At 40.9% G+C, this 8,793-nt stretch overlaps 1 long non-coding RNA gene across 1 annotated transcript in view; it reads left to right on the top strand.

The window, feature by feature from the left end:
- The window catches only part of LOC147707038 (uncharacterized), a 141,978-nt gene extending 138,783 nt beyond the window's left edge, over nt 1–3,195 (top strand). The window contains exon 3 of the long non-coding RNA XR_015296437.1: nt 2,469–3,195. This is a non-coding gene — a long non-coding RNA (uncharacterized LOC147707038). The remainder of the gene's footprint in view (nt 1–2,468) is intronic.
- Nucleotides 3,196–8,793: the final 5,598 nt, after the last annotated feature.

Below are 8,793 nucleotides of genomic sequence, written 5' to 3' on the forward strand. Positions count from 1 at the left end.
GTCTCTCTTTTTGCCCATCTTCCACTTTTGACTATGCTAGAAGCAGAGTGGATCTTTTTCATTTTACTCGCAAACTTAGACTGCGCAAATGGTTCAGTAGCAAAGCTACCCATGACATAATGAAAAGTAGCAATGAACCAAGCAATATCCGTGTTGATGATTTAGAATGTTTTAGAACTATGTATGAAATGGGCAACGATTCTAATCCGATAGTCTACCCATTGCTTGATTTCATTATTGATGACACAGACATCGATCTAAGCACACGCAGTGGGTTTAAACCGAAGTCTGTTTTTCTCCCACAGATTATCAATGACTCCATTGATGTGTTTGAAAGAGGTGTGATCAGGGAACTTGACAAATTATCGAAAAAAGTGAGATTTGGCAGAAAGAACCTTTCTAAATCACAGTTTGATGCAATTAATACGTTGAGTAAAGACAAGAGTATAATCATTAAAAAATCGGATAAAGGAGGAAACATAGTAATTCTACCACTCCAAATGTACATAGATGAGGGACTCTCCCAGTTGGGAGACACTCTCAAGTATGAGAAAAGCAACAGAATGTCTTATAGAACTAGCTGTAATAAGTACCAGGAACAATTGGGAGATTGGAAAGACAAAGGTCTCATAGAAAAAGACGAATTTGAGTTCTTGCGATGTAAGAACCCCAAACTGCCAGCACTTTACCTATTACCTAAAGTGCACAAAAGCCTCACCAACCCCCCTGGGAGACCTATAGTATCTTCCAGAGGCAGTTGCTGGGAAAATACCTCTAGGTATGTAGATTTTTTTCTGCAGCCTTTGGTTCAAAACTTACCTTCATACCTTAAAGACTCGAGTGACTTCCTGAAAAACAATAGAGCTAGTCCAGTGGGAGCAAGGATGGCAACTTGTTACCCTAGACGTCAACAGCCTGTACACCTGCATCCCACATCACCTGGGGATACAGGCGTGCAGACATTTCTTGCAAACCAGATCTATCTCATACATTTTGCACACTGAGATGATTCTGGACATGGCCCTCATGTGCCTCACCCAGAATTTTTTCACCTTCAATGGGGAGATCTTCCATCAACTCCTCGGGACCGCGATGGGTTCTGCTTCGCTCCCAGCTTTGTCGGATTATTCTTAGGCTGGTGGGAGGAGCAAGTAGTCCATAGGTCCCAGGAGTTCCAATCCAAGGTTATTACTTGGCTGAGATACATAGATGATATTTTTGTCATCTGGAATGGTACTGCTGATGAAGCTAAGGATTTCGTTGAATCCCTCAACACTAATGACCTCAACCTCTCCTTTACCTGCCATGTTAACAATGAAGAAGTGGATTTTCTTGACCTTAAAGTACGAGTAGTGGACAATACCCTCACTACCGTGCTCTATAGGAAAGACACGGCTGGCAACAGTCTCCTCCATGCTAGCAGTTGCCATCCACACTCTCTGATTAACTCCATTCCGTTAGGCGAATTTTTAAGAGCCAAACAGAATTGCTCAAGCGAAAATGACTTCAAGAAAGAAGTAGAGGTCATGACCCAAAGGTTCAAAACAAGGGGATTTAGCAACAAAAGCATAAAGGCGGCTATTTCCAAAGTCAATATCCTCAATCGAACGGATCTGCTCAAAGAGAAGGATCAGATCATGAAAGACTCCATCCCCACCACCAGATTTATAACTGACTATCATGGTCAAACTAGGGAGGTGAGGAAGGCCCTGGACAAATTCTGGAATGTCCTTACACTTGACAAGGACATCGCCACAGTTATCAGCCGACACCCCCAAATCACTTACAGAAAGGCTAAATCACTTAAAGACATCGTCTGTACCACGTTAGTTCCCAAGAAAACCAGCATCAATCCAGTAATGGGATTCTATGTATGTGGCAGATGTAAAGCCTGTAAGAACAGCGTGAGCACCAAAACCATCAGACTGTCCAAAAACCTCAAACCTTTCAGCATTCGCATGCACACATCATGTCATACTGACCATGCGGTGTACGCACTCATCTGCCCTTGTAAATTGACCTACATAGGCAGCACTAAACTCCCTGCCAAAGACAGAGTGCTACAGCATATGAGGGCTATTAACAATAAAGACAAGAACTATCCCATAGCCAGACACTTTGAATCCTTCCACAAAAGTAACCCCAATCTCTTGTCCTTTTGTGTACTGACATCCGTACCTTTAAAGGAAAGGGGGGGCAACAGGATTCAGGAACTCCGAAGGTTGGAATCCATTCTAATTATAAAATACCGAACCATGCAGCCTGAAGGGCATAATCTGGATGAAGAACTTGAAGTACATCTGGGTTAGCTGTTGTGCAATAATACCTGTAACTATTAGCATATGGTTAACTGTCAGTTCAGCTATTAACATCATTTTGGTTTGTGAGATACTTGTGTTGATGCAATTTTGCGATGAATTTTGTCACACATGCACAGTTAATCACTGAATTTTTATTTTCTTCACCAGATGTTTGTGAGAAGTCACAGGAGATGGCAATGCACGAGCACTTGATCACTTTATCACGTATGGCAGTTGGCACGTATGGTCGGAAGCACAGGCGATGACGTCCCAGCAGGTCCATGATGATTTCCTTATGTTCCTAACGAGATATATAAGATTAGCCTGTCTGACTCTGCCCACTGGGGCGTGAGATGGACGTTTGAAAGTGTTACTGACTTTGTTTTGCAGAGACTGACTGCCCACTGGGGCAAAACTGACTGTCTACAAAGGGCGCTCTGAACTTTAGGATTTGGCTGAATGAGATTTAATTCTGTCATTCCTTATGGCACCCCGCGGCTTATCACCCATGCCTGAAGTCCATAATATTTATTTGTGCCTGATACGTGCAGAGTATTCTGATGCATTTGGGCCCGTGTCATGATGGGTGTAGGAATTTGCATGATGATCACAATGCATTGTTTCCTTTTATACTTTAAGACAAACACGGAATTGCTTTTGCTTTGTTACCTTCCAAGACATTGAGTGTTTTAATATGCATGTAACATTGTAATGCATTGTCTTTTTCATTTAGATGTACTGCCATTAGTTCGTGCAATGCAACTCACTATTTTCACTGTAAGTCATGTGACTATACTTAAACCACTGAGTCACTCTCACTCACGCTCGTGACCAAGAGGAACATTTCCTCGAAACGCGTTGAGTAGGAGCTAAGCATTAAAGCTCGTTAAACTGCAAAGCTGGCCTGGACATTCCTTCTTAATCGTGTGGGATATTATCTTTTGATATATATATATATATATATATATATATATATATATATATATATATATATATATATATATATATATATATATATATTACCTACTGGCGATAGCCAGTAGGTATATACAGTTAGGATCAGCTACCATAGGAAATCCGCAACATTCTATTGGGAATAACTTTGGCGCCGGTTGAGTAATTTGTGTATAATTTTCTGAAATTTTGGCCAGCTCCGCACCGCTCCTTCCCTGAAAGTTTCGGGGGGATTCGTGAAGTGGGGGCTGAGAAAAAAGGGGGGTCCCAAAACGTGTTTTCCCCATGTTAATTTCCATAGGACGGTCTGACAAGTCTACAGCCTGAACCGCTGAACGGAATAACGCCAAACTTTGCAAAATTGTAGGGACTGGTACGCAGATGTGCCTCTGCTATGTTTGGTGAAAATTGCTCCAGTGGTTTTTATGAAAATTAACTTCAAAAACACATATATATCTGGCCGGAGCCTAACCACACATCTGATCTGATTGGCTGTCAGCACTTCATCCAAGAAGTGTTGGCAGCCATCTTGGGACCAATATACATGATAGCACCTCATGAAATAGCATTGTAGTTAATAGAGGGTTTTAGGACTTTCGTTACATTATAAATCATTTGTTGATGGTACCAAACTCATTTTAGGAATTGTGGTGTGTTCTAAGGTGATTTTACCATGTGAAAAGCCTTCTGCTGTGATAGCATGAATCATGTTTGAAAGAAAACTATTATCTCATGCTTTTACCACAGTGGTTTGGAAGGGGATCTATAAGCTAAACTGAAAGCTTATTTTCTGTATATTCACATTATATTTCTCAGTCAAGTGAGAATGGAGTCTGACATTCTCACTAAAACATGTACATCCAACAAGGACAGAGACTGTCAGTTGATTCCTTTGTGTTCTACTGCAGCCTCCTAGAGTGTTCTAAAGAACAAGTAGAGCGCTAACAGTCCTACTTATTACAAAGGCATAGCACACCTGAAGCCATCTTGATTGGAATAAAGTGGTAACTCCTAAAACATTTAATTTAAAAAGGAACAAAATGAGGGGGTATATTTTGCCATAGAAAGTATTATTAGTGCTGCAGAAAGAAAAATGTGGGCACATTTTGAGTGACTTCTCAAATCCTCTTCTATTTCATTAAAAAATTCTGACATGCAGTCTCCCAAGATGGCCACCAGAGACAAAAGAGCCCAAATGTAGCCCAAATATCACCCAGATGTAGCCCAAGTGTAGCCCAATGACAGAATGTCCCAGAGTGTTCTAAAGAACAACTAGAGCGCTAACAGTCCTACTTATTACAAAGGTATGGCACACCTGAAGCCATCTTGATTGGAATAAAGTGGTAACTCTTAAAACATTTAATTTAAAAAGGAACATAATGAGGGGGTATATTTTCCCATAGAAAGTATGATTAGTGCTGCAGAAAGAAAAATTAGGGCACATTTTGAGTGACTTCTCAAATCCTCTTCAATTTCATAAAAAAATTCTGACATGCAGTCTCCCAAGATGGCCACCAGAGACAAAAGAGCCTACATGTAGCCCAAATATCACCCAGATGTAGCCCAAGTATAGCCCAATGACAGAATTCCCAGAGTGTTCTAAATAACAACTAGAGCGCTAACAGTCTTACTTATGACAAAAGAATGGCACACCAGAAGCCATCTTGATTGGAATGAAGTGGTAAGTCTGAAAATATTTAATTTAAAAAGGAACAAAATGAGGGGGTTCATTTTGCCATAGAAAGTATGATTAGTGCTTCAGAAAGAAAAATTAGGGCACATTTTGAGTGACTTCTCAAATCCTCTTCTATTTCATTAAAAAAATTCTGACATGCAGACTGAAACATGCACTTTGAATACCAGCAGCAGACTTCCCTGGTGAGCAGTAGCTTTACTACAGTGATCTAATGAGCAACTAGAGTGCTAACATTCAGAATTTATGGCAAATGTGTGACACATCTGAATGCCTTCTTGATGGAACCAAAGTAAACAAGCATTGAAAATGCAACAGATCTCGCCCTCGTTTAAGTGAAAGCCATTCTGTTTGTAATGAGGTGGCTTTTTAGCTTTGCTTTTATTAGTGTTTTCTAACCCTTTGAGTGCTGATGACCGAACCGCTCCGTCATCAGCTGCGGTGGCGCTGTGCTGATGACGGAGCGGTTCCGTCATGGCCCGACCGCCGCTCATGCCCGGGGCGAATTCCGCGCCTGCGCTAAGCGTTCTATTGAGCGGGCGGGCCATGACGGAACCGCTCCATCATAAGCACAGCGCAACCGACGCTGATGACGGAGCAGTTCCGTCACCAGCATGTGCCCGCCGCTCTTCTGCCCTGCCCCCTTACCACTGCGGCGGAATAGCCACCGTAGTGAAGGGGTTAAACTTTCATGTAAATAATATGCATATGTATGCATATATGTATATGTATGCATGCATTTATATTTGTATTTATATAGATATACAGATTATATATGTTTATATATGTATGTATATATATATATATATATATATATATATATATATATATATATATACACATACATATATATAAATGCATATGTATATATATATATGTGTGCATGTAGAGTGAGGTAGAAAGGTAGAGGTGTAGAGGTAGAGAGGTAGAGGTTGAAAGGTAGCGGTAGAGAGGTAGAGACTAGTAGAGAGAGAAGTAGAGAGAGGTAGAGAGGTAGAGAGTAGAGAGTGAGTAATAGAGAGTAGAGAGTGAGTAGAGGAGAGTAGTAGAGAGCAGTAGAGAGAGTAGCAGAGAGTGAGTAGTAGAAAGTAGTCGAGTGAATAGTAGAGTGAGTAGTAGAGAGTAGTAGAGAGTGAGTAGTAGAGAGTGAGTAGTAGAGAGTAGTAGAGAGTAAGTAGTAGAGTGAGTAGTAGAGAGCAGTAGAGAGTGAGTAGTAGAGAGTAGTAGAGAGCGAGTAGTATAGAGTGAGTAGTAGAGAGTGAGTAGCAGAGAGAGGGAATAGGAGAGAGTAGTAGAGAGTGAGTAGTAGAGTGGGTAGTAGAGACTAGTAGAGAGAGAGTAGTAGAGAGTGAGTAGTTGAGAGTAGTAGTGAGTGAGTAGTAGAGTGAGTAATAGAGAGTGAGTAGTAGAGAGAGAGTAGTAGAGAGTGAGTAGTAGAGAGTAGTAGAGAGTGAGAAGTAGAGAGTGAGTAGTAGAGAGTAGTAGAGAGTGAGTAGTAAAGAGTGAGTAGTAGAGAGAGAGTAGCAGAGAGTGAGTAGTAGAGAGTAGAGAGTAGTAGAGAGTGAGTAGTAGAGAGTAGTAGGGAGTGAGTGGTAGGGAGTGAGTAGTAGAGAGAGTAGTAGAGAGTAGTAGAGTAGTAGAGAATGAGTAGTAGAGAGTGAGTATTAGAGAGTAGTGGAGTAGGAGAGAGTAAGTAGTAGAGAGTAGTGGAGAATATTCCAAAGTTTGGCACGACACCACTTGCACAATAAGTCCAATCAAATCATATCACTTAGAGTCCTTATTGAAGCTCTGAATCTTGGTGTATATTCAAATGCTTTTATTTTGCGTAAGTTTATGTACCACAGCCAGCCGAAACATTTCGTTCTGTACAACAGAACTTCTTCAGGGCGTTCTTATTTCCTTCAAGTTATGTCGGTATCCTGTTGTCATATAACTAGATATTTCTTCCAAATGTTAGACGAGACGTAAGTACATTCTTATTCAAAGTGACTAGGTATCAATTTTACCCACACAATTCGGGCAGACTTGAGTAATTTATAGCATCCTCAAAGTCAGTCTTTCAAAAATATCAAAGTATAGGACATGATAATCTAAATCCAAATGTTTCTCAAGAAAAGTCATTTTTAATTGTTCGGAATATCGGTGTTTGGGCAGATATGACCCAGGGACCCCCAGTATGCAAGGGGAATTAGTCCCCCCCTGCAAACGCGCCAGTGGCCTGCATTGCAGAGAGGTGTAAAAAGGGGCATAGTCTCATTACCCCTCTGTGCAATGCAGCCCTCTGGCGCATACTGGAGGTTCCAGGTGGGCTAGTTGGCCCCTAGGGACCCCTAGTATGCTAGGGGAATTAGTTCCCCCTCGTCAGCCATGCACGGGGGCTGCGTTGCAGAGAGGTGTAAAAAAGGGTGTGGCCTCATTACACCTCTGCAATGCAGCCCCCTGGCGCATACTGGAGGTTCCAGGTGGGCTAGTTGGCCCCTAGGGGTCCCCAGTATGCAAGGGGAATTAGTTCCCCCTCTTCAAACATGCACGGGGGCTGTGTTGCAGAGAGGTGTAAAAAGGGGCGTGGCTTCATTACACCTCTCTGCAATGCAGTCCCCTAGCGCATACTGGAGATTCCTGGTGGGCTTTCAGGTCTTATATAGTTAGGAATTAGCATAAAAAAAACCTTTGAAATTCACTGAAAAAACCATAGGTTTCAGGCCTTATATAGTTAGGAATTAGCATTTAAAAAACCTTTGAAATTCACTGAAAAAACCATCGTTTTCAGGCCTTATATAGTTAGGAATTAGCATTTAAAAAACCTTTAAAATTCACTCAAAAAACTGTGGCCCGGCTACCGTTCCGTAGTGTGTGTAAATGTGCGCCTGTCACTGTTGCTGAATAGCAAACTGAGAAAGAGAATCTCTATGAACAATTGTATTTGTTCTGTTCATCACTGACTGGCAAGGCATTGGCATTACTCGGTTCGATGTACTGCCCAATGGTGTATACTGCAAGATTTGCCCAAATATATGTGATCAAGTCCCACGCTTGGGATGAAACGCGTAATGGCTGCCCCATCTAGCTGCACTATGGAGTGAAACTGGTAAAAGAATAAAATTGAAGGATTTGCACTTTTGTGGTCCGTGCTCTTTGTTTGTGCCCTACGGGAAAGGGTTTACGAAGTTGAAGAGTTTTACTGCACATATACATATATATATACATATATATATATATTCACTGAAAAAATGTATGTATGTATGAGTGAATCTACAGGTAAGTGATTAGATGTGTGTATACATCTATGAATCACTGAGTGGGTTTTTAGATACTTGTATTGCTGTAACAATGGATTCAAATATCATACTCTGTATTTTACAAAGAGTGATGAAAGATTTTACTAGTGTATGAAAAGGTGTATGTGATTGTCACGTGGATGATGTCATCAGTGATTTTATCAGTGATGTAATTTGAGATGTCATCAGTGATGTCACTGACCTTGTCATGAATGATGTAACATGTGACATCATCAGCAGTGGATTGCGAGTGCGCGAAATATATTTAGTACAACTAACTATATAGGAGCAATTTCAATGGTTTTGTATGAGTGAAATGTCCAGCTAACTATAACACCCCTAAAACGTATAGTTTTTTGAGTGAATTTTAAAGGTTTTTTAAATGCTAATTCCTAACTATATAAGGCCTGGAACCTATGGTTTTGTCAGTGAATATATATATATATGTGCAGTAAAACTCTTCAACTTCGTAATCCCTTTCCCGTAGGGCACAAACAAAGAGCACGGACCACAAAAGTGCAAATCCTTCAATTTTATTCTTTTACCAGTTTCACTCCATAGTGCA

This window comes from Lissotriton vulgaris, chromosome 6 (genome assembly GCF_964263255.1).
Source record: "Lissotriton vulgaris chromosome 6, aLisVul1.2, whole genome shotgun sequence".
Taxonomy (NCBI): domain Eukaryota; kingdom Metazoa; phylum Chordata; class Amphibia; order Caudata; family Salamandridae; genus Lissotriton; species Lissotriton vulgaris.